Here is a 26354-nt window from a genome sequence, read left to right as displayed (position 1 = left end):
TTGTTAAAAAGGTTTCCATGGCGACGCGGCGTGCCTGTTTCCCGAATTACACTCTCTGCGGCCGTAAAGTTAGTTTATAAATTTACTGAATCATCTGTCTTGCCATACCAATTGTTATATTGTTTTTGCATAAGGTGCCAGATAAAGTGCTATCTATTCGTCCGGAAACTAACCTTATGAATTCCAACATTTGAGTTCCTCCGTTGCTAGGATATTACCATAGCAACCCAAGGTAATGCAACCGGATATTGCACTGAATTCTCTTGTACGTGTTAGTATGATTAATTAGGCTGGCGCGTTATAATTGCCAAGTCAACCCTAATCCGTTCCTTATGTAGTTTGAATAGCTTAAATCTCATCCACGTTTTTTTAAAAACATGCAATTATATTCGTACACTTTTAGTCACTATATTAAAGAAATGTACTTGGACACAATCAAAATACCAGGATAATCCAATACGGTTCAACCGTTCTACTTGTTCGATGTTAGTCCGGAACGACGTCGCCTTCTTGGAAACCTACGTTTACAAGGTTTCATTGACGACGCAGCATGCCGACTAAAAAAAAAAAAATCACTCCCTGTGAGTCCGTCTGCCTGATTTCACTTATTACACGGATTGTCCTTACTTGAAATGTAATAGTAAATTAATGATTTATTGGTTTGCCATGCCATGCCATGCCGGATTGAGAGGTTGATAGTTCGTGTAACGTGTAGTGTTTACTGAATGTATCGTCCTAGTTTGTACATGGATTTATGAATTGTGCATTATGGAGTAGCAATCCCCCATCATTAATTAACTAGCGTTTCTTCATTGGCTAAACCAGATGTGACCATAGGTTTGTCCCTAAATATCATTTTGAGTTCTAGTCCTGTGCTCCCCCTCGTCACCTCTGATGTCAACACAGTTATACAGACAGGCTTTGCAATCTATGACATATTACATAACAAATCCTATTATAGATAATCTAACCTATTTCAAAAACCACAAGCTTTTACCAGTATCTCTCTTATGTTCTTGTATAATATTTCCAAGTATATCTCATTCAAAACTACAACATTTAAGGTTGCAGTCATTAACTAGGACGATATTAGCATGTGGTTGTCAATTCTAATATCACACTCAGAGGAACAATGCCATCTCATTGTCTGTGTTTAACCCGGTAACAGTAGCATTGAAATGGCAAATTAGTCTGGCTTCTGCTTGTCGTAGTGCTCTCACTCTATCCCTGCCCCTTTTGGGCAGGGTTACATGCTGAAGACCAATAAATTTGATCTCAGACTTATCATTCATTTGATGTATGTTCTGCCACTGTACCTATTAGAATTTGGTAATAATCATATATTATACTTACATTATTGTACACTCTAAACCTACGGGTGGAGCTTTCAGGTAATATATATATATGTAACTTTACAACATATATACAATCGGGCATAATTCAATAAAAAAGGCGCTATTGTTTTAAACATTACGGAGGTAAACATACCAGTAATATAAGACTTAGACCTTTAACCATGGAGACTACAGCAGGACTTTAATGCAATCATATCATTATAGGCATTATAAAACAGGCATTAATCTATACTTTACACATATTTGGCAGGAGGAATTTCTGGGATTAACCCCAAGACTAAATTTACCGTCATGAAAATGAGTGAGAACATATCTAGAAAAATAAGTGACCCATTACACAACGAAATATAACCTTATTTGGAAACAAAAAGGGTAGTACTTTGCAAGCATCGCTAACCAAATGTATTTCATTTTTTTTCTCTCCAATTTTCGTCATGTATTTTATTTTTCGTTGTTTGTGTTTGCTCTCCCTTCCCCAATTTCCCCTTCTCGTTTGGAAATGAATTTTTTTAATTGTATTTTTATCATGGTTTACCACCCATGTAATCCTCCCCCTTACCCATCCTTAATCTCTGTCAATTTACTTATGCAATGGAACTATGATTTATGAATATGTATATCTTTGGGTTTCCCGATTTGGTGGTTATTTGGGAAAAATAATATGGGTACTACTTTGGGGAATTGCAGATATTTTGAGATGAATTGAACAAGACAGTGTGTTTCTTTAGCCCAGATTTGAAAAAGGCTCTGCTGAGCTGAAACACGTGTTATCAAGGGCGTATAACATAATAAAATGCAACCAAGTGTAATAAATCTGGCGCAGAGTCACAGTCTTCTCTATTTTTCAACTTAATCTTCAACGGCTTAGGCTTTATACCGTTGACTCCGTAGAACTGCGACAATTGATGACAATAACCTCAATGAACACTTTAGTTTACAATTACTTAAACTAATAGGAAGGATCAAGGAGTCGCCCATAGGACCAGCTGTACCAAAAAAGCCAAATGTTCTTGTACACGACCTCAATAAGTATCCCCATAAACTCCTGCAGCTCCCAAAACTGCCAGAGTGCCAAAAGGGCGAGCTAGTGAAGCGGGAGCAAAATCAGAAGGAAGGATGGAAGTCCAAATACATTTATTTTGTGAACTTTTAAAGGAGTCCAAGTCCAGCTGAGGAAGACCCATCTGTAAACTTAAGGAGGGGGTCTGAGCCCGATCGAGGGAGACCCGTGGAGAAAACCAGGAAACTGAATTGTGCTCCAAGCATGCCAGTGACCCTCCCGGGTGAACGGTAAAGTTGGGGAGGCCAGGCCAAGCCTGTGGTACTAACCTTGACTCGAATTGGAAATCGCAAAAGTGAGTTGGCAAGCGACCTAAGAGACCGGTGTATGTTAAAGTTTGAAATAGCAACATTATATGGCAAGTGAAGGCTGCACTCGTGTGTTGTGAGAAACGAAGAAAGGCAGACCTGTGAATGAACTTTGAAATAAGGACAGTTGCAAAATCAGCGATACTAAGTAACAGAGTGGTCCGCGAAGGGAAGTAGCCCACTCAAAAGTCTGAGTGAAAGTACATTGTTTGAAGCGAATCAACAGCAAAAGTGAAGTAAAACGAGATTGACTCCTAGAAAAGGGGAGGGTGAAGAACTCTGAAGCTTCAGTGAAAGTGGTCCTGCGATGGTCTGTCAACATGACCACGCACATTCGAAAGTTTTCGACATCCGAAAGTGGTCCGAGCCCAACAGAGGGAGACCCGAAGTATAGAAAGCTTGGGGAAGGGAGCCCCGGCAAGTGTTGTTGAACTGTGATAGGTCTGAGCCTGACAGAGGGCGACCTACATGAGGTCTGAGCCCAACTAAGGGGGATCCACAGCAACTCAGTAATTGGAAACGTTCTGAGCCCGACTGAGGGAGACCGGCGTGATCCTTTTGTTGAACTATATATTGAAGCTGAAAAGAGATTTTAGCGTAGAGGGCCAGGCAGGCATCAATCCACGTTATGAACTGCCTTCGATTTTTAAGAACCCGAGCCAAAGTTCGTCATCCTGTCTACGGGGGCCACCTTTCCCCAGGCTGTCCACATGGATTCTTTATAATTTTACACATTATTCCTTTTGCATACACATTTTTCCCCGAACACATGGTTACATTAGAGCAAGCGCTGGCATTATGATTTGTTAGCATATGGCATCTTGTTTTGATACACTTCACTAGGACTGTTCTTTATTATTTGATGGTCGAGCGTGCTCCCATCCTCGACGTAGGGCAAGATGGGCATTCTTCAACCCCTTTTTGGAGAACAATAAAGGTTTTTCAAACGTATCTTTTGTGTCTGTCGAAACTTGGATTCAAGAAGGCGCCAACAACATTCATGGCATTTGGTGGAGTGGGCAGGATATGGACCGGAAGACAATTCTTGGGGGCCTGTAGAGGCCTTGCATGCTCCTCATCTGGAAGAACGATTTCATCATTGCCATCCGGATAAGCTAGGTCTGCTACGGCACACTGAGGTGGGAGAGGCAGAGGGGGTTATTGTCAGGATTTGTGGTGTTTTGGGGCAGCCATATCGCCATGTTTCTCACTGCCTTCTCCCATCCACCCTCGTCCATCTGATTCTGATCCTCCCTACTCTCCAGTCCCCCCCACGCCCTCCCCCCAGCCCGCCCATTTGCTTCTCATTGTTCTGGTAACTGGAACAGCTGCATTTCGGAGGCCCTTCCAAGGCAGCCTTGCCCGGGCAGCCCTCGGCAAAGGGCAAGAGGCAAAGGGCAGCTCCTGAAGACGCTGCTCCACTCTGTGTTGTCCAGTGTTCGCCTGGGAAGCCAGCCATCAACCAGCAGCGACTGACGAGGTAAGTGTGGTCTGGGTGGGGAGTAAAGCAATGACTGTATTTCAGAAGAGCCCTACCACTCTAATTACCTTTTTAAAAAAGGTGTACAAAAGTAATTGAAATAGCACACCAATTTTAGTCACCCAATAAATTAGTTTTCAATTGCTGCTGTATGGCAAAGTAAGAGGCTTCTCGATTGACTGTTGGCTCAAATTTAGGCATCTTAACCCGCTGCCCAAGAGTCTCAAATCAAGCTGTTTGTTCATTTGCTGCTGTGTCTCAAATCTAGGTGTCACTGCATTTACTGTTCAGTCCCAAATGTAGACGTTGCTCCCATGAGAAGGAAAGGGGAGTAAGCCAGACCGGAGGAGCGCAGAGAAGAAGCAACCCATCCCAATAGGAGGGAGAATTTTATGTACCCTTCCTTATAGAAGGTCAAACGGGAAACAGGGGGAAGAGAGATGTGTCGACTTAATTGGACCACTGACAGAGAGCCTTAGATGAAAAATGGGGAGAGAGGTGTCCTGATCTCAGAACTGATGGACCACGGGCCACAGGGAGTGCACCCCCCCCCCCGGAGTATCCAATAGGGGTGGTGCTTACTGCACACCAGGGTGTGCTAAGGGGGGGGAGGGATATGTGCAGCACCAGGGCAGAGTGCTGGGAGTGGAAAGGGTAGGCCACTGAATAGCCCATTGAGGACCCACTCTAATGCACACATAGGAGGGGTAAGTGTAGTACACCAAAATATACGACAGGGGAAGGGACATGGGCCACAACCAAAACAGTGGGGGTAGGATAGGGTACCACCACTAACCAACCCATCTTAAAAAAAAACAAAAAACAAAAAAAAATATTTAAAAACAAGAAAAATCCTCTGCATACACCCCTCAAATGCTGAACTAAACACAACCATACCTCTATAGCACAACAAACTGCATGCACTTCACGGCACCACAAAAACGAAACAAATCGCACATAGCCTCGCACATGAAGGCTACCAACTGAAAAAAATAATAAATCACACCTCCGCTCAGTGAACGGTGTAAAGTGAACTGAAGCTGCCAACAGCATATCATAGCTTCCTTCTCTTCGGCTCAGTCCTACTAACTCAACCCCCCTTACCCTCTTACTTTACAGATCCGCCATAGCACCAAGGGACCATGCAGGTGGTGACAGTGCGTGGTACAAGAACCTTTAACTTAACATAACAGTTTGGGGGCCTTTGTGGCCTAAAACATTCAGGAACTAAATTTCCCCAGAGTGCCCGGCAGCAACGTGCATCGTGCCACCGGAGCGCCCTTTAGACTGCCTCTGCCCGTGCCTAATTGCTGATAATTTTGCACTAGTGCAGCACAAGCAGGGTGTGTGCAGGCAAGTGGAGGTGTTCGGGCGGAGCGCAAACGTGAGGAAAATGCTGCGGCAAACAAGCACATTATCACGTTGGCACATGCTAAGGCGCATGCCTAGCAGCACGTGGCTTAGTTTGGAACTGTTTGAAGGCTAATTTCTGGGTCATATGCCAGGTCGCAGAGTAGCGTTTTTTGTTTGGACAAATTATTCATGATTTCTTTAACCACATGACACACCACTGTTTCTTTTAACACAAAGCTGGAACTCTACAAGGGAGGAGGAGGCATTTTACTCTTCCTTGTGCGTTTGGGAAATGTTTGTCGTTGTGGTACATGGCAAGTGAATTGAAATCAAGTTTCATCTTGTTCTTGCGTGGGCAGATACAGAAAGCATGAAAACACTGTCAGGAATGTGTAAAGGTACTAGCAAGTATTGTGGGGTGTGGCTAAGAAGCCATGCAGTGAGGACTTGGTTCCTCTTGCTGCTGCCGATCCAAAATGATCCTAGCCTGAAGCGCAGGCTACAGCGCTCGTTGAAGCATGTGAGCAGATCATTGGATTCATAAAGAGGTCTCGCACAACTGTGCGCATGCAGAAAGTGAAAGGCATGAGGATTGTCTAACACGGGCCTGCGGAAGACCACGACCTGGCAAAACGCAAGATCCTTGTCCACAAGGGTTGAATCATAGGGCACAACCAGGCTACATAAAGGCAATCCGCCTCTGGTAGGTTGCATCTCTTACAGTTTGAGGGTCTGAGTGGGTACATTTTATTCAGCTGAAGGGGGGGTGGAGGGGGAGAATAGTCAGCCAAAAGGGGGCGGGGGGAATTGTATATTTGATGTAAGTATTTAAAATGCATCAGGCGGAATCCCCTAGGTTGGCGGATTTGGCCTTGGACTGTGTGCATGTAAGGAGCCATTGCTCATCAGTCAGCGAGTGACCAAGACTACCTTCTCATTTATCTCTATACAAAGTTTCTCTGTGGGGACTCAGGGTCCCGATCATGCGGTACAGGGTTGAAACCAATTTCCCCTTGGTTGTTGGCGTGGTGCTATAGGTCATGATTGGTAATGTGGGGGGGAGCCTTTGGGAACTCAGGCCATCTGGCGCGAAGTACCTCCCACAGTCGGTAGTATAGGAATAATGTTATCGGGGTCCAGGGTCCCCTTGCTTAGATCTTCCCAGGATATATACTCGCCCTGTGGTGCGATGTCTTCCATCGTCTCGATCTGTAGAAGTGAGAAGTGTTGAATTAATATGGTCTTGTGCGTAAGTGGCATTCCTCGTACATGGTGGCAGGGGAGTACCATTGTTTGAAGCCTAACAGGGTAGCTAAGCAGTCCCATGCCCCAAGGGTGACCACCACTGGCTATACCGCCGACCCATCATGACGTTACCGCGTGCCCCCCAAAAGGCCCCTGAGGTCATCTGGTTCGGCGAGGGCTTTTTCCAGGATCGTGTGGGGTAAGTCGGACGTGGGGTTCCACCGCCAGATGGCATATTGGGCATGGGCGATCAGGAAGTACAGATACATATCGGGAACTTCCAACCCCCACTTGGGATCCTGGGCGACACATTGTGTCTAATGAGAGTCAGGGTTGTCTGCCGGCCCAGATCAGTCGATTCATCATGCTCTTCAGTTTGTCTTCAGTTTGTCCCAGTTTGTCCCAGTTTGTCCCAGTTTGTCCCAGAAGCTCGCAGGCGGCCAAATCGGGACATGGTTTAAAACATAGCACCTTTGGTAGAATTACCATTTTTAAGAGCGAGATCCTAGCGGCCTGGGAGATGGGGAGTCGGACACATGTGTCCACTTTATATTCCAAAGCTTGGAGAGCCGTCATATAGTTCTTATCATATAATTTGGTGGGGGATATGGATACCGAGGTAACGAATCCCTTGCGGGCACCATGCAAAATCACTGCCTATGTCCTGCGGGGCCACGCACTGGGTGAGGGGGGTGGGAGGAGGACCTCAGACTTAGACCAATTGATCCGAAGTCCAGACAGGGCTCCGAATGTAGTAATTTCTTCGACCATTGGTAGTAAGTTGGTACGAGGGTGATTTACATACAGTAACTTATCGTCCGCGTATAAGGAGACGGAGTGATGTAAATGAAGGGATAACCCTCTATGTGCATGGTATTCAGAGCGCAGGCGACTGGCTCGATTGCCAATGCAAAAAGGATAGGGGAAAAAGGGCAACCCTGCCTGGTGCCATGGGAGGGGAGGATAGCTTTGGAACAGTTTGCTGTTAGTATACACTAGGGCTCTGGGAGCTGAGTAGAGCAGGCGTACACATTGCAAGAATGTAATGCCTAGGCCTGAGCGACGGAGATCCTCGAAGAGGAACAGCCATTCGACCAAATAAAATACTTTTTCGGCATCTAATGAGGTCACTACCAGGGGTACCGATTGATTCACATTATGCATCAAAGTAAATGGTCTTCGCAGATTATACTGGGTCGAGCAGCCCGGTATGAAGCCCGCCTGATCAGGAAGGACCAGGCCGGGCATATGTGGCAATACTCTGTCTGCCAGTAGTTTTGCTATAATCTTGTTGTCAGCGTTTAAGGAGGACAGTTACCAGTGCCGTTCGAGTGGACTCTGAGGAAACCTGTTGAGCTAGCGGCTTCAAACATGGACCAGAGATGGGGGATGAGGTGTTCCAGGAAGGATTTATATAATTCTGATGTGATACCGTCCATCCCTGGGGCTTTACCATTCGGGAGAGAGCGAATGACTTTGAGGAATTCTTCGTCTGAGGGTGGGTTGTTTAGTAAAGCGCCATGTTCTGGGTCCATCCATCCCAAGGCGATCCTATCCAGATATCACACAAGGTCATCGTGACCTGCCGTAGATTCTGTGGAGTAGAGTCTCCCATAGTATTGCCGGAATATGTCATTTATTTTCCCCACCTCCCTAGTGAGTTTCCCGTCGGGCGTCTCGATTTCTAGTATGGGTGTGGCGCTCCTGCCTAATGGCCCAAGCGAGAATTTTACTAGAGCGGTCTCCCTCCCTATATCTGGCCGTGACCATCGGGTCGCCCAGGAATCGCTCCTCCCCTGCCATCAATGTGCAAATCTCTTCTCTTGAGTTCCAGCTCGGTCCAGGGCTCCGGGGAGTCTGAGGGTCTATTGGGATTCTAGATCTTTTAGTTCCATTTCTCTGGAGCTCGATTTATCTACGAATGCCTTTCAGAACCCCTCCCTCTTGTGAGATGCACCATCCCCGAATATAAACTTTAAAAGCTTCCCATACTACCCTAGGGTCAGGGACTGAATCTGTGTTTATTTGGAAGAACTCGGATAGTTTTGCGTACATCTTCACGAACTCCTATGTCCTTCAGCGAGCAGGTCCTGAATCTCCAGCAGAGCTGCCTTGGCGGAGACGCCGGGCCTGTGAAATGCACAAGGACTGGGGAGTGGTCGGAAAGGGTCCGGGGTAGTATCTGCGCCTTGCGAGTCTCCCGTGCCAATTCAGGGGTCATATGAATATAATCTATCCTGGACGAGCTCCCATGGACCCTTGAGTAGAAGGTGAACTCGCAAGTACTGGGGTGGTGCAGACGCCACACTCAGTGAGGGTGTAGTCTTCCGCTATGGATTTCCATTTGAGGGCCGCCTTTGGGTGGAGGACCTGTCCAAGTGTAATGAGAGGGCTAGGTCATAGTCCCTCAGTCAAACCACTTCATAGTCCGGGAACAAGCACAGGTGTTCAGAACAAGCTTGGAAGAAGTCAGGGCATTCGCAATTTGGACCATTTATATTTATAGAGAACGGACCACCCAGCTATCTCCCCAGCCACCAGGACAAATCTTCCTGCTGGGTCGACCTTTTGAGTATGCAGTTTAAATTCTAGAGAGCAGTGTATATAAATCGCTACGCCCCTGGAATGGGATGTATATGGTGAGCCATATCTATGTATTCCCCAGACTGTCATGGGGGGAGCCTGTGATCTTTGCTCAGGTGGGTCTCTCGAGGCAGAGGACGTTCACATGGTGGTTCTTAGCGTAATTCGAAATCATTCTGGTTTTTTTACGATTAGTGAAGCACCGAAAATTCCAGGACATCAGTGTTATGTCTGTATTAGAGAGGGCATCTAGTCTTGGTGAGGTTGTCATATCGGGTCCAAGTTTAGAAACTAGAACCACAGCGAGTGTAAGGTGGACTCGGAGTTGTGAGTGTTTGGAGAGCGGTTTCCCATCTCTTCCTCCCTTTAGGTGTTGTAACAACATGAACTAAACCTTGAACAACGCCCCCTCCACCTCCTCCCACGCCAGAAACAATCTACCGGCTGCCTTATCCCACCCCCCACCCGAACTATCTATTGTTCATCCATATGGTGACTTCATTGTTCTGCCAACGTGGGTCAGGGAGAGCCCCGGGAGTAGGCCCTGTGTCCGGGACCCCTGTGGCAAATCGCTCAGCTGCATCCGGAGAAGTGAAGAATAGTGCCTTGCCATCATGGACGACCCTGAACTTGGCTGGGTAAAACATAGCGTAACACACATAGTCCTTCCTCAGGATGTTTTTTGCGTTTTGGAATGGTTTTCTCTGATACTGGACCGGTTGGCTGAAATCCGGGAACAGGCATAACATTGCTGTACCCCATCTCAGGGTCTTTTTCTCCCGTGCCGCCCGTAATAGTATGTCACAGTAATTGAAGATGCAGGCAATGATGGCCCGCTCTGGGGCGGCTCTAGTCGCGAGTGAACGGTGGGCTCGTTCCACCATAAATAGGCTTGTGACCGAGGGTTGTCGAGAACCTCCAGGAGCAATTTTTCCACTAACTGTTCCATATTGTCTATCGGGGTGGACTCAGCCACCCCTGTGATCCTTATATTGTTCCTCCTGGACCTTCCAAGTCCTCGTTCTTGGCCACAACCTTTTGTACCGTTTGTTGTAAAGACGAAACCACTCGTTTAAGCATGGCAATTTTATCATCACTGTCTCCAATTCTGTGTTCCGCTTTGGACATTATACCACACAACTTATGTGGGCCTGGTTCGAGGAGAGATAGGGTATGGGTGCGGGATACCCTGGGTCAGGCGGCCAGCCTCTCCCAGAGGGGGGGTGGTGGGGGACGGGAGGGCGCCCCGCTTTATGGGGAGAGGGAGAGAGGGAGATCGTATGTGGAGAGGCGTTGATTGTCCGATTTATGGTTTCCCCCCTGGACTAGATGCAGTATCAGGATTATCCAGTATGCCGGGCGAGGGGTTTGTCTCATCAGGGGTTTCCTGGGGAGGTAGCGGGGCTCAGAGTTCAGCAGCGCTCCCTTGCGGAATTTGGGGGACACTCCTCAATGTTGAACATGGGCCTATAGTCACAGTAGGCCCCCGGAGAATGAGGGTAGGACCGAGGTCCACGTGGGTCCGTTTCTGCTTAGCCCCCCCCGGCCAGATTCCCCTCCCAGGGTTGGCCCCACAGTTCAAATAATATCAGCCAGTCGTCGAGTGGTGAGGTGGTAGTTCCACAAGGCTTAGTGTTAATGAGGCCGTATTACACAGGGTGAGATCTGAGTTCCACAGGGCGCAGGTGCACCATTCAGAAACGATGCGTGGGGGGGATGTTGTGGATTATGAGACACCATAGCCTGGGGGCCGTGGGGAGGAAGAAAAGTCTGAACTCCCTGGCCCCCAGCCTCCCCACTCACTGCGGTTCCAGGAAGGATGTTGTGATTTCTTCTACCCAGAGTGGTGCGTGCGTGCGCGCGCGCGTGCGTGCGTGCGTGCGTGCGTGCGTGTGTGTGTGTGTGTGGTTGAGGGTCAGGATGGGCCTCGGCTCAGGGCGCTCTCTGTGCCAGGCGGGCAAGGGTCCCAGCACCAGCCGGGGTATTGCACCGGTCCTGGATGAAAGTGCGAAGGGCCTGAGGTCTCGTGTCGCGGGACCACGTAGCTTGGGGGTCTCGGTAGTTCGCGGGTCAGCCCCTCAGTGCTTCCTGCACGACACTCTGGTCAGGAGGTCGCGGGCAAGAAAGTACCTGATCGTCCCAGCGCCCCACGCTCTGGTTGGGGGGGTGAGGCAAACAGAGGACGCCACGTGGGGGTTGGGGTCCCTCCGTTGCCTGCTGCCCTCTCCAATCGGGGCAGCATTGAACAGGTGGGTTCCAGGATCCCTCTGCAGGGGAGGACGTAGTGAAGAGTATGACGCTCTGGGTGCAAGCGCTCCTCGTGTCAGGCTGGTCCGAGCTGGTTTGTGTCCGAGGTGGCAGCTGCTGGGGGATGGTCATGGGGATGGGCAGAAGCCCAGAGATGTGGGTATCTAGGCAGCGGAGGAGGTCCCTCGAGACCGCTGTGGCACCATCCGGTTCAGCAAGTGTTTGAGGATGAGACGGCGAGGAGTTCTCCGCTGGCAGCTACTCCGTGGAACAGGATTTAAACCATAGATTATCTCCTTTGACGGAGCACTTTCAGGCTGCGTCCATCAAGGTTTCTTGAGTTAAGGTGAGAAGGAAAAGTCCAAAACACTACAGGCATTATGTAGTCACTGTATATCCTGAGTTGTAATGACTTGGACTGCTGATTCAGATATGTAGCTTCCCATCCTCATGCAGGAGCACTGGACAGACACAGATGAGTTGTTTACACAAAGGAGGGCAGGTAAGGAATACCAGAGAAGAGGACAATCCTGCCACCCTAGCCACAACGGGAATCGCGGCACGGGAGGACCATGAGGGAACAGCAAGTACTGACAGGTGGGGAGGCACCAGTCGGAGCAGAGACAAAATTAGGTGGGAAGAGGCAGAGACAGGAGAAAACAGAGAAACCGCTGACTGCCGACCGCAAGCGTCCGGGGAGGAGGAAATCAGCGAACAAGGCGAACGCTGAGCGAGGAGGCAAACAGAGATAACCACAAGTAGAAAATCAAGGAAGGAAACGAACTACGAGCGTGCACACCAGAAGCTACGAGTTGCCACGCTCCGAGTTCCGTACTGAAGGCATGTAAATAGTGGCGGTGGCCATCTTAGAAATGAGCTAGACCACTCATTGAGGAATCCTGGCAAAACTTAACGGCACAATCAATGGAGCCACCAGCGTTTCCAGCACTGCCATGGGCGAAACATGACAGGCGGAGGAAGGCAGAGCCCAAGATGTGGCAAGTGGTGCAGTAAACACACTCGCGGCCGCCGAGGGGTTACCAGAGCTTCTGGAGGTGCAGCAGAGACAGTGGCGGATCGGGGGAAGATGGCAAGGTCCCCGATAAAGTGCTGCCCAGGGGTACAGCATTGGGGGCAGGCATAGGTTAGGGCGCAGAGCAGGCACCAGAATGCATAAAAAGCAGGGCAGAGCCATAATAGCACCGCCACCCGCCGCCGGGCCCCAAACACTGGCCGGTTGTCGGGTACGGGCTGAGACAGGAGCCTGCCTAGGACATCGTGGACTGAAGGTGGCGGACACACACGCCACACCAGTTGGTAGAGCGCAAAATCACACCAAAAAAAAGGGCAAAAATAACAGAGGAGAAAAAAGATCAAAATATAAAGGCACAATCCAACCTCCATGCGAACACAGCACTGTAGTGGGGTCCATGTGGAAACCAGGCATGTTGCTACACATGAATATTACAACATAATAGTCATAAGCCTGACACGAATCAACGCTGATCAACCAAGAACCCCAAGCAACATAGGGGCGCAAACAGAAAGGCAGCTACCCTGGCATGGCAAGCGGCCCAGCGGAGTACTTGAAGCAGGGAAGCAAGGTGTGGGGACACACCTGCACAATCTGGCGGCACGATACAATGTTGATAGGCGTATCTATCCAAAGCCCAAAACCGCAACACTAAGGTGGTATTGGGGACAGCAGCTAACCTCCACAAGCATAAAAGAGAGATTAATACGAAATACGCACAAGTGGCCACACAGGCACGCAATACCACATTGTTTATCAACAATTCACTCATTGTGGAACACACCGGACAGTACAACGTGAACAACACACTTGTGAGCAAGATACCACCTACCACTACGGCACACAGATGCTACCCGTCACGGCAGAGTTTGTGGTTGTCGCCCATCAGCTGAGAAAATCGAGGACACCAAGGCGCCAGAATTACAGCTTCAGAACACAACAAGCAGTCTCCGTCTGACATTAACTGGTGATCAACAGAATAGACACAAGCAAAGTGCGAGATCGAAAGTGGACGATCAAACTGGCACCGAAATAACCAGGCATTGCGGCCAAGTCTCAAAAAAACAGGTCGAAACAGGCCACAGTGGACACGTTTGCTAAACCCACAAATTTGACTGAGGGCACCAGGCCAGGGACCCCAACACCACAAGGAGAGCTGGTCCAAACGAAAGGGGACCCACAGGTCCTAGACACCATAGCTGCCTTGAAGATCGCATTGGAATCTAAAATGGACGCCATCAGCCTAGATGTGAAACTCCTAAAACAGGATGTTAGATCGCTCACAGAGCGCACAGGTGCTCTTGAAAAGGAAGTGGCAGTAAACAAGGACAACCTGAAAGACCCCTCAAGCGAGGTAACGGTACTGCAACAGCAACTGCGGAATCTTGAACAAAGAGTCGAAGATGCGTCTGGCCCACCCTTCCGCAACAACGTAAGAATTAACGGGCTCCCTGAAGGTGAGGAAGGAGCAAACCCAACTAACTTCATAGAAAATATGCTACTGCAAGAAAATCGGCCCAGGTACTCTGACTCAGGGTTTTACAGTAGAAAGGGCGCATAGGTCGCCGATGTGGAAACCACCACCGGGCCCCCCTCCATGGCCCATAATAGTCTGGATGACATGCATTACATACCGCATTTCTGATGGTTGTATCTGCTTAGATTCACATGCTGTGCATATAGTCCAACATCCAGTGGTAACCGCAGAGTATTACATCTTACATCTTGTCTTTCGAGAATCGAAAGGGGATGTCGACATGGGCGTGCCTGTAACACTATCCCTACGCGACGTGTAGTGTACCCAAAATCCCTCACGCATCGAGGATCCCCCGATTGTTTCTGCCATAAGGGAGCCTACGACTATCGTGAGTGAGTACAGAAAAGAGAGAAAGTAGTAAGATGTCTATGTTTCTTTCATTCGAGCGGGGGAGGAAGGGTGGACGCATGTGAATCTAAGCAGATACAATCATCAGAAATGTTTTTACGTTAAGTAATGCATGTCTTCTGATGCTTGTTAATCTGCTTAGAATCACATGATGTGCATAGACTAGCGAGCAGTACCCGGAGTTGGAGGAGGGTTGTGAGAAGGAACAGTAGTGAAAAGATGTCTAAGTACTGCTTGTCCCGCCTGAGAATCAGACCTAGAGTGAGTGTTTAGGCAATAGTGTTTTGTAAAAGGTGTGTACAGAACTCCAGGTTGCCGCTTTGCAAATGGACTCTAGGGGAACATTTGCAATGAATGCTATGGAAGCCCCAGTGCCCCAAGTGGAGTGTGCTCTAGGCTTGAAGGGCAGTTCTCTCTTTGCAAGAGTGTAACAGTGTGATGCATTTAACAATTCTCTTAGAGATTGCTGATTTAGAGACAGGATCCCCTTCTCTATCAGCTGCCACTGAAACGAAAAACTGATTTGTCTTTCTCTGTGCTTTAGTTCTGTCCCGGGAGTATAGCTCAGCGGCAACGTGTTCGCCTTGGAAGCAAGACCACATGAAGCAACACAGGTTCGATCCCTGGGTCCGCGCTTAGAAACATCTGGGTATTTAAGCACGTAATAAATACGCAACTAAGACAAAAAAAGAAGCAAGGGGAAAAAAAAATACACTATTTGTGTTCGAGAGCCCACTTCCAAATGCTCTGGGGCAGTTTGGACAGCCCTGGAGAATGAGTGCCCCCCTGTTTGTTCAGATAGTACATGGCCGTGGTGCTGTCTGAGGATCAGGACCGTCTTCCCCTGCAGTTGTGTCTGAAAAGCTTTCAGTGCTTTGAAAACTGATAACAGTACCAAAAGGTTTATGTGGTTGGATGCTATGTCTGACAACCAAACTACGTGCACTGTGTTGAAGCAGGTGAGCTCCCCACCCAGTAAGAGATGCGTCTGTAGTGAGAGTTGCCTCACTGCAGGGGTGGTGAAGGATTTAACCCTTCAAGAAGTTCTCCCTCGACCACCAATCATCACTGTTGCGAGAGAGCACGAGGGCTGGCGAGAGAACCACTAGATCGTCCCATTATCCGCTGGCCTGACACCACTGGCTGTTGAGTCACTGCTGCATTGGACGCATGCGCAATCGCGCGTGAGGAACGAAATTAATGCATGACGCCATCATTCCCAACAGTCGCATAGCCTTGCGTTCCGCCACCTCTCGTCTGGCTACATACTGAGGGATCTGAAACAGCATGTTTTGGACCCTCTTGTTTGAGGGGAAGATGAGGCCGTTCTTTATTCGAACGAGCCCCAAGGAACTGCTTGACTTGTCTGGGGTCTAAGCTGGACTTCTTCTCGTTGATGGAGAATCCTAGGCTGAATAAGAGGTCTGTCAACATTCTGAGAGACTTTAATTTGGCTGGAATGACAGGTCCCTCAGAGATTGATAGCTCGGGGAATCTCACATGAACTCTTAATGATCTTTCCAGTTGGTTACATATCGTACTTTGATGTATTTTGCTTTTTAGAGATTCTCTTGTCTTTTTTCTATACTCTAATAATTACTTTTCTTCCTTTGAATTTCAAAATTGTTTATTTTATATGTATGTATTTGTGATATATGTCAAGTCATAATTTTGTTGTGGCTTTGGCACTTTGAATTAAAAAAAAAACAAATAAGAAAACAAATAAGAGGTCTATTGTCTTTTGGGTATTTGACAGGCAGGTTTCGTAGGAATCCTCTTTTATGAGCCAGTCATCGAGGTAAGGATATACCGGGATAGATACCCTGTGCAGGCGTGTTGCTGCCACTGCCAGTAACTTTGTAAACACCCTTGGCGCTGATGTCGAAGGGCAGTACCTTGAGCTGATAGTGCTTGTTCTGCATCATGAATCTGAGGCATTTTCTGTGTGCCGGCAACATTGAAATATGAACGTATGCATCTTTCATGTCCAATGTTGCCATGTAATCCCCCTGTGAGAGCAGGGATTTACTTCCTGCAGAGTAACCATTCAAAACCTTTGTGGCTTGACAAAGTTGTTCGCCGGGCGCAGATCTAGTACAGGGCGCATGGTGAGATCCTTTTTAGGTACAAGGAAGTACACTCCTTGTTTACCTGTAGAGGAGGCACGACTTCTATGGCGCCTTTCTCCTGCAGGTTCTCAACTTCTTGTAGCAGGATGCACAGATGTTCTGGCGTCAGGCGTCTTGCTCGTGGATGTCTGAATTGGGGGGACTGGCAGAATTCTATACAGTACCCGTGGGCAACGGTCTTGAGTACGCACTGGTCTGTAGTTATCGCCTCCCATGCTTGAAGAGATCTGTGGGTCATTTTTGACCTGAGGCAGGGGAGCATCGAGGGGTAGAATTCCGGCCCCTTCCTTTACCACGTCGTTGGCCTCTTGGGGGATAAAGGGTGGCGTAGGTGTTGGCTCCTTGGGTAGAGGACCAAATATTTACCAAGCTGTATTGGTTCGGAGGGGAACGTTGACCGCGAAAGTAACATTTGGACACACCCCCCCTCCTCGGAAATGGCCTCTGGGTGATTTGATCCAGGGTCTCGAGCACTTCGTCAACCGCCTTTCCAAATAAATTTGTTTCTTCCACTGGCGTATTTATTAAAGAGGCTTAAGTCTCTAGTTTAAAACCAGAGTTAAGTAACCATTCGTGCCTCTCCAGGAGGGTACCTTGAGCCAAGGACCTGCCAGCTATCTCTGCTGCATCCAAAGTATTTTTAAGGATACTCTGATTAACCTGCCTGCCTTCTGCAACCGTGGAAAGCAGCGGCTCAGAAACTTCTTGAAGGCCCTCCTGTAGCATGGCCCATTATGCATCCGCACAGCTGGCCAGCAGGGTAGTATTTGCTATGCGAGTGGAAAAGGCTGCAGCCGCCGTGACCCTTTTCCTTAGAGCATAAAGTCTCTTACACTCCTTGTCAGTGGGTGCCTCCCCAGTTGATAGGGGAACCCCTGCTCTCTTTCAGGTTGTAGTTACTACCAGTGAGCCTGGAGTTGCATGACCCCTGATGTAAAGAGGGTCAGAGGGTGAGGGTCGACACAATTTTTTCTACCCTGGGATTTACTGCTCTAGTTAGGGCAGGCGTCAATAAAGAAGGGGCCAACCACTTTTTGATCGAATTCAACAGGGGAATAGCTTGGCTGGCCGGTGGTTTTTCTGTTAGGATGTCCTCCACAAAATCAGCTTCAGGAACAGCCTCCTGGGTAGCAACATGGAAATGTTCCGCTGCTTTCCTCAATATGGCGTTGAACGCCATCTGGTCGTCGATCAGGGAGGCTTGTCGAGTGGGTGTGGTTGGGGAAGGGCGTGCAAGCACAAGGCATCAGGTTCCAGAGTAGGTGACTGCCAAGGGCGATGATCAATTGGGTTGTGCTGATCACCCCGACCCTCTATGGAGTCCAAATGAACATCCTCTGTGTCAGCAAAGGGATCTTCATCTTGATTATATAGGTCCACAGCTGCCTCCTCGGTGAGGTCATAAATATATTATTCTTCCTCTTGAGAAGGGGCAAAGACCTTCTGAAGGTTAGCCACAGGGTGAGGGGGGTCGCAGGGTTCTCCTCTCTAGGTATTTTTGGTGTGGATTTTTCAGAGAGTTCTACAAACCTCTGTAGCCTGTTCATACATCCCTCAAATTTCTCTCTGGTCCAAACAGATGAACTAGAGGGGTCCAGGGGTGGAAAGGGCTCCTGTAGAGGATCTTCTGTCGCAAAATGTCGAGATTTCTCCTTTAACGTCAAAGAAATCCCTCCAGTGCCTTCCGAAAAGTCCTTTCGGGGGACCGACGGTTGACACGTGTCCTTCCGTTTGTCTTTGGAACCCTCTGTGGGTTCAGATGAAGCCTTCGGCCTATCCCTGGATTTCGAGGGATCCTTAGAACTGTCCTTGTGTCTTTGTGTCTTTGTGTCTCAAGGAATCCTTGGACCATACCTTCTGACCCTCCGGCGAAATAATCCTAGCGATGCTTTCAGTAATCACTTCAGAGTCAGGAAGTTGTAAAGTTTGGGCATGCGGTTGCGCGGTTACTTTTGGCAGAACTGGGGCCTTTTTGGCCGTGGATACCTTCTTCCGAGGCGTCTTGACGGACTGCTGAATATTGGGGGCAGCGCCCTTCGATTTACAGTGCCCAGTCGCAAGGCGCACCTGCGCTTGCGGGGAGGGCTGACGATCGGCGGGCAAAGCCAAAGTTAATGTGTGCCCAGTTGGCGCTATGGACCGCTTCGACTGTTGTGTTCTTAGTGTGTGAAACATGTGCGTCTTTGTCGCCAGGGTGTACAGTCCTTATAGCAGGATCTGAGTCTTGCCTAGTGGGGCCGGGGACAGACGACGCAGAGAGAGAATGCTCCGCCGAGGTCAATCGCCTCAGAATCGGAAGCCTGTTCGTCACTCAGCCCCTCGTCACAATCAGCGGTTGTGGAAGCGGGCTCCTTCAGTGCCTTCGGACGCAGGAGCTTGCAACCGCACAAACCGCCTTGTCATGATTAAGGGGCAAACACTGATTACACACAGTGTTTATCCTTCCAGGGGAATTTGGCCTTACAAGAAGGACAAAACCTAAATTGAGTCCTCTCCATAGCTGAGGACATAAATGGTGACGAGAAGACCCATGGAACAAAGAGAGCGGAAAGGGAAAAGCATTCTTAGAAAAGGAAATGTCCACTGTTTATGCTGGCTGAACGACTTGTGAGTGCTGTTGCGGAAACACGAGACCCGACGGACCCGGAGCACCGAGATATACTCGCCGGACCCTAGCTGAGCTGACACCGGGGGCGGAGGCCTGTGCTGGTGGCCTGGGAGAGGGAAGAACGTGGGCCCGTTACCTGCCGATTCGACCCTGTGGATGGCTTTGCGCCCTCCCCTGCGGGCACCAGGACTAATCATCACCAAGTCCGACACACCAAGCGGCTCCACCGAGCCCCTCTTGTAACGCTGCCTCGAGCGGTACATGCTGCTGACCCATCTCACCCTTTCCCCCCACCACCCCACCACCGACACGTCTGTAGTCTGCGTCTTGGCGCCAATCACCATACTGAGACCGGTGGAGGACTGGAGCGGCCTACACACAGAGCCGGGTTGGTACCAATGACATCCACACTACTTGGCTGTCACGGCCAGATCAACTGCGGCCTTCACGGACTTGCCGGGTGACGGAACGGGGCGGTCCACTACCAAATGCACCCCCACAGCCTAGAACCGAACATTTGGAGCTGCTGCAAACACTTGATGATCCGAAGGTGAGCCTTCTTAAACCGACCCGCCACCCGAACCTGGCATGCTCCGACAAACACATGCCCACATATAGAACCCTATCTACGCAGCGCTGTGCCTGGGCCGCGGGTGCCTGCCTGGTGGAGGGAGCACTACCTGACTCTGTACCAAAGCAGGATTCTGGTGACTGCGACATGGACCCCCATACCACAAGTAGCCCTGGAGGAGGCGGACAAACGCAGTGAAGCACTTTTATACATCAGCCCAAGAGTGGGGATTGTGATCTCCCTCCGACTGCCACAGGAAAGAGACACTCAGTACAGACACGGCAGTAGCCGCCCGGTACGCTTCAATCCATACGACACCCACGAACGGGCACCCAACAACCAGGGGGCGCTGTTGCGCACACTGCCGGATGGAGCTGTGTGTGTGAGCTCTGCAGGCAAGCTGGAGCCCGTGGCTCATAACTTTTACAATATCGCCCGATTTTGAACCAAACTAGCTGATGGGGTATAATAAGATGTCGCCAGTATGTCCACCAAAAATGGGAGTGAATCAGTGCAGCGGTTTGTGAAAAACATCGAGAGACGTGCCTGGCTCTGAGAGGCCTCTCCGTTAGCCCGGGAGACCGCAGGCGTTGGAGAGCAGCAACGCCACTCACAGCCGCATCACGAAAATCAACAGGCTGCTCCGCCCCCTAACTCTGCTCACCAGATGCTTAGCGGAGACTGAAGTCACAATACCACGGCTCTCTTGCCCGGAGCTTAGCGGAGACTGAGAGACAATATCGCAGCCCTCCGGTGCAAGAGGTACGCTCCGCTGAAGGTGTGCATGCTGGTGCTCCGGTAACGTTACCGTCGAGCGCCTGCACATGCACGCATCATATTGAAGAATCCAGACGGCGCGTGGTACAATCACCTATGGACACCATTATCAGAGGTGAGGCTGGTCCGCGATCACTCCCCGAAATAGGGCCATAGTGCACCCCCATAAATTAAGTACGGCACTGGCTGCACCGACGGCCCCGAATCACGGGCAGTAAATAAGACTTGAAATTCCTGCCATACCACAGCACTACCTGGGACCGGCCCCCGAATTACGTCGCAGCACGGGCTCTCCATTGGATTCGCTAGCCCCTTTTCCTGCGCGAGCACTGCAAACTATAAGCGCAGAAGGAAGAAGCCCTGGGGCTGGCCAAACGAGGCTTGTGTGGAGGGATGCCACAGAGTAGCGCGTGATTTTGGGAAAAGAAGACTGGGGACACCCACCAGACCAACATCTTGGAGGTGAGAACCGTCCAGTCTTTCTCCGATACGTGGGGGGCCACAATACACTCGACCCACTGCAGGTCCCGTTTGATCTTGCTAATGCAGCCAATTCTACCGCCAATTGCATAACATCCTGCCAATTAAACCCAGCCCCTCAAGACGGAACACAGTCATACGAACTACAAAGAACTGCTGGATGCAGGGGTGGAACCCTGTGGCCCCTCTCTGGTTCGCTGCGATCCTGACCTGGGCGGGGTGGCCAAGCCCTCACCTATGTTTCTGAAAACCCACTACCTGCAACCCCCCTGCCTCTGCCGCTGTCACAACACCATCTCTCTTTACACTGCTGCATGTCGGGCTGAATCTGCAAGTGCATCGGATGCACCATCATCACTGTGTCCAGTAACTCTATGCAAGCCTGATTGCCTCTACCCCACCATTTGTGCAGTCCATATCTGACCGTGTCCTGGTGCCTGATCGGGGGGCTGGGGTTGCGGAGCCCCCCCGCTCCTCCCCCGATACGTGGGAGAACACAGTTCACTCGGCCATTGCAGCGCTGGTCTGGCCTTCTCAACGTAGCAATTTCTGCCGCTACCAACACCACGCCTCGCTGATCAGTCCCAGCTTGGTGATTGGAGATATCATACGAACTTCACAGAGCTCCTGGCTCCAAGATCTATACTCTGTGGCCCCTCTCGGGCTTGCAGCGGTCCTGACCTGGGTGGGTGATCTGAGCCCCCCCCAGCATATTTGAAGCCCTATCACCTGCTTCCTCACGCTACTCTGGCAGCCATAACACCATCTCCCTGCTGCTCATCAACACACTGCATACCTGGCTGTGACCACAAATACATGGGATGAGCTGTCATCACCTTAACGACCAGTGTTGATGCACCTGCCTAGCTGTTACTACCCCGCCATCCGTGAGTACTGCCGTGGGACAGAGAGACTCAGCATCCATCATCGGACCAAAAGCCAGGCAAAAACTGGTCAGGCATAAGTCACCTGTGCACCCCCAGAGGCACCCTCAGAGATGGCAGACACCACCTGCTACACCCAAGCCTCAAAGCGGCTAACCTCTGGCGAACACCAGGTCGCACCCCATAGTCAATCCAGGAGCTGGGCCCACAGGATAATAAAATCCTTGGTGGGGAAGACACTACTGCGGTCCCACGCATCCCGCTTCCCCCTTCACGCTGGAGTGACGCAGAGTCCGAAGTCAAAGCAGTCACAGCTCCCCTCATCCCTAAACCAGTCTGCCGGACCAGCCCCAAATCTCTATGCTGCGACCTCAGCACCTCAGCCGGAGACTCACCCATCATGTCGAAAAAACCAGCAAAGCAGGCAGACATTGCTACTCTCCTATCCACCCCTGCAACAGACCGATCCAGAAGAGGGGGTGAAGGGGGACCGCTTAGAACTAGGGGAAGCCAACGCCGGGAGCATGCACGCAGAACCACCACGGGAAGGCCCGACTCAGGCAGTCACGAAGTCTGACCTCCAGGACCTCCTAGCAGCATTGACCAAAGAATTTCAGAAGGGCACCGAGAAGGTAAAGAGCACCATCACGGTGCTCGAAACGAGAGTGGGGAAACTAGAGACAAGGACAATGGAGGCGGAAACCACCCTGTGCAAGCACAGCTACGAAATTGAGAAGGGGGCAGACAGGCTGAGCGCACTTTAAGCCCGCTGCGAAGCACTCGAACTCAAGCAGGAGGACTAGGAGAACCGCTCCCGCCGCAACAACATTCGCCTGAGAGGGATCCCCACATCCATTCCAGAGGCGGACCTAGAGCATTATGTGAGCGATCTTTTCCACTTCATAATCACCCTGCCGGACGACTCCCTACTGGTGCTCGACAGGGTCCACAGAACTAGAGTTAAATCCAACGCCTCAGCCCCACCGGATGTCCTGGCAAGAGTACACTACTTCAAGGTCAAGGAGGAGATCATGCGGGAGGCTAGGATCTCCCCGCGAATACAGTTCAGGCACGCCTCAATCTCCCTTTACCAAGATCTCGCCGCCACAACACTCCTGAAAAGGAAAGCACTGAAACCAGTGACGGAATGGCTGAGGGAAAAGGGCGTATCTTACCATTGGGGCTTTCCCACCGCCCCGATTTTCCCCTGGAATGGGAGTAACCGCCACATATGCAAACTACATGAGGCCGAAAAACTACTGAACCCGGCAGCAGAGGGAGAAACCAACAACGAGGAAGCGCCCTCAGACTAAGACGACCGGCAGAACTCTAACTGGTCCTGGTCCCTGGTGGAGAAACGCCATCAAAGAATCAGGGGACCCCCACTCAAAGGCAAGCGCCCAAGCAACGACGGCTAAGGTGGGGCAACACCGACACCCAGGTTCCCCCGGAACCAACAAGCATCGCCAAAAACCAGACTCCAGCCACTAACACTGGACACACACCGAATTCTCGAAGTAAAACAACACTTCAACCTCACATACAGCTTTCACCGCCACGAAATAGAGGCCCAAGGGTCTCATCGTCAAAGGATTGCACTGGCCCAGCCGGAGCCCCCGTCGGTCGAAGGCTGGTCCAGTTGACCAAGTTTTGTTTTAATGGGGGGAATAAAAGGGTGGCCACAGTGGCAGATTTAAGGCAAAGGGCCCCGTGGGCAGCACCTGACAGGGCCCTAGGTGGGCGGGTCATGGAGGCGGAGCTTTGGGTAGGCGGAGTTAATTGTGGTAACAAGTGCACAATGGCAAACTTTAGGGACAAAAGCTATTTTTTATGAAGTTGTCTTTATTACAGTTACCTAGGGGTCAGTTACGCTCCAGTCGAGCTTTACCTTTCAGAACTTTGAATCTCTCTCGGACCCCTCCTGAAGCTCAAATTAATGACTTTCAACTTTGACCACAGAGAGTAACATTTGAAAAAAGACAAAAGCAGATTTCTCTTTAGTTTATCAGTGTCCCGATTATGCTCCATTGGGGGGGTGAAGGGTTGACGAGCAGCAACCCAGGGTAGCAACTTCTGCACCATGCGCATGATGCCCTTGTACACACATTGAATCTCAAAAGCAAGTTAGGGTGGCGAGTCACGTGTTTGATCCCTAAATAGTCACGTTTCACAGAGGCCCATCCATCCCCACAAGTCCACCCTTTCAGACAGGGGTGTTGCTAGATTTGGAAAAGATCTGGGCTATGCTAATGTCGGGACTGTCTGGACTCGAGGCTAGCTAGCCTTTTGGTTGTAGCCTCTGAGCTTCGAGCTCTTTGCAACAGATATATACGTGAGATGTGTTCTAGTTATATCAGGCGTGGCATTGCTTGTCTTGTGCCAATCATTTCAAACCAGATTGGTGGAAGATCCACGGGGGAAGAAAGGGGAGGGGGCTGTGGAGTGAGGAGTGAAAGAGAGCAAGCTAGGTGGAAAGAAAAAGAAAAACAAAGGGGGACAAAGTGCTTTTGAGGCGGATGAGAGGGGGGACGAGGGGAATACGAGGAAAGGTGAGAGAGGTAATGATGGGTGCTAGAGAAGGACGACGAGAAAGAGGAACAGGAGGGGCAAGTGAGAAGTGGGATGGAGGGATGAGAACGAAGGAGAAAAGAATAAGGAAAAACAGGGAGTCTAGGAGAGGGAGTGAGAAAGATTATATAAAGTGAGTTAAGAGAAAGAAAGACAGAACATAGGATGGAAGAGGAAGTCGTGGGTAAAGGGGAAGGGCGATGGGATGAGATAAGAATGCAGGTGAGAGGATTGTAGAGAAACAGACGAGATGGAGGGGAAAGAAGAAGGCGGACAGGACGAGAAAGAAAGACAGAGAAACAAACACAGATAGAGAGACACAGAGGCAACGAAGTAGGCCCCTGGTGGCATCGCACTACTGCAGTCCATGAACTCCCCCTCTGAGCTGGGCCCAGAGCCTCTGACTCACTGTGCCAGGGATGGTCCCTCTGCCTGGCGACCATTGGATCTGCCTCTGAATCAGGGCCGCAATAACCATAAGACAACTCTATAGAGTACTCTTCCCCAGCCAAGGCCTGGCCAAGCAGCATATCAAACGGGCAGCCGTCACTACATCCAACCCAGGGCACGCATTACAAATTAGACAACGAATCACAAAACTGACTACCGAGGCCTTCCAGAGTTCACCACACCAGAGGAGAGGCACCGAGAGGCCAAGCAGCGAATGGGTGGGAGGCCCTATGGCCGAGCACTGAGAGAGCAGAGAGGCTAGACTTCTCCCAGCGCCCCCAGAGAAGAAAGAACAATCACTAGATGGGCACTGACTGCACTGCTTTTAACACCTGGGCAAGCCCCATAGCTAAGCATCACCCACCGAAATCCGCTAATTCCGAAATTCCACCACAAGAAGAGTCCAAGTACAGAATGTGCGCGGTGGCTGCAGCTGCACACTTCCGTCAATAAAGAGGCCAACCACCTACGTGTCCCATTTGATCCCCACAGCAGTAGCTATGTCGAGGCCCAGCAAAGATAAACAGTCAAGGAGGCAGGCAGTTCAGGACACATCAGCCTAAACTCTACAATGAATTTAAAACTAAACGAAAACACAGTTACACACCCCTTAGTTTCGGAAGCACAGACTACATAAAAAAATAGTAAATCTGCCATCTCTGTCCTCCCTCTCAACCTGTCTCCCCTTCCACTCCTCACCCCTCCCTCCAGCGCCATGAAGCGGCTTACAGTGGGATAGCGCGGATTACACACCCCCTTTAAATAAATACATCCATTTCCACGCAAAGGCCTGCAGACAAATGCTTAGAAACACTGGAAACAAAAAAACACTGGAAATAAAAAAACACCATCAAAGCCCCCAAGCCCACAATAGCCAAGCTTACCTGTGTTAGTAAGCAGCAGACCGCAAACACTGCTGGACGACAGCCTCCCTCGACTCGAGTAGCAGCACCTTCTCTTCTGCAGCTAGGCCCGGCAATGGCGATTGGCGACTCCTTCCTCGTAGCACCACCACACTGGCACATAACACTGAGTCACTTGGCAGAGGCGGATCTAACGGTCTCCTTTCTTTCTCCCTTCCAATCCTGGGCCAATGTAGGGACGTCACGAGACGTGTCTACGTCACGGTCGTCTCTCAGGTACCACTACCTACACTGGTCCAGGATTGGAAGGGAGAAAGAAAGGAGACTGGACTCTGGAGTGACGTCCAAGACGTCCAACAGAAAGGGCCCTGTGCTGCAAAGGGCCCTGTGCTGCGTGAAAGGGGCGGGCCTGGCACAGGGGCCCGGTCGCCATTGGTCTGCCTGGCGACCGTTAGATCCGCCTCTGGGTGGCCAC

General features: G+C 50.2%; 1 protein-coding gene across 2 annotated transcripts in view; it reads right to left on the bottom strand.

Annotated features, from left to right (window-relative positions):
• The window catches only part of CREBRF (CREB3 regulatory factor), a 741844-nt gene that overhangs the window by 462283 nt on the left and 253207 nt on the right, over positions 1 to 26354 (bottom strand). The window lies entirely within an intron of this gene.

This window comes from Ambystoma mexicanum, chromosome 3p (genome assembly GCF_040938575.1).
Source record: "Ambystoma mexicanum isolate Mex_15411 chromosome 3p, UKY_AmexF1_1, whole genome shotgun sequence".
Taxonomy (NCBI): Eukaryota; Metazoa; Chordata; class Amphibia; order Caudata; family Ambystomatidae; genus Ambystoma; species Ambystoma mexicanum.
Note: the sequence above shows the minus strand (reverse complement) of the source record. Positions and strands in the feature narration are given on the sequence as shown.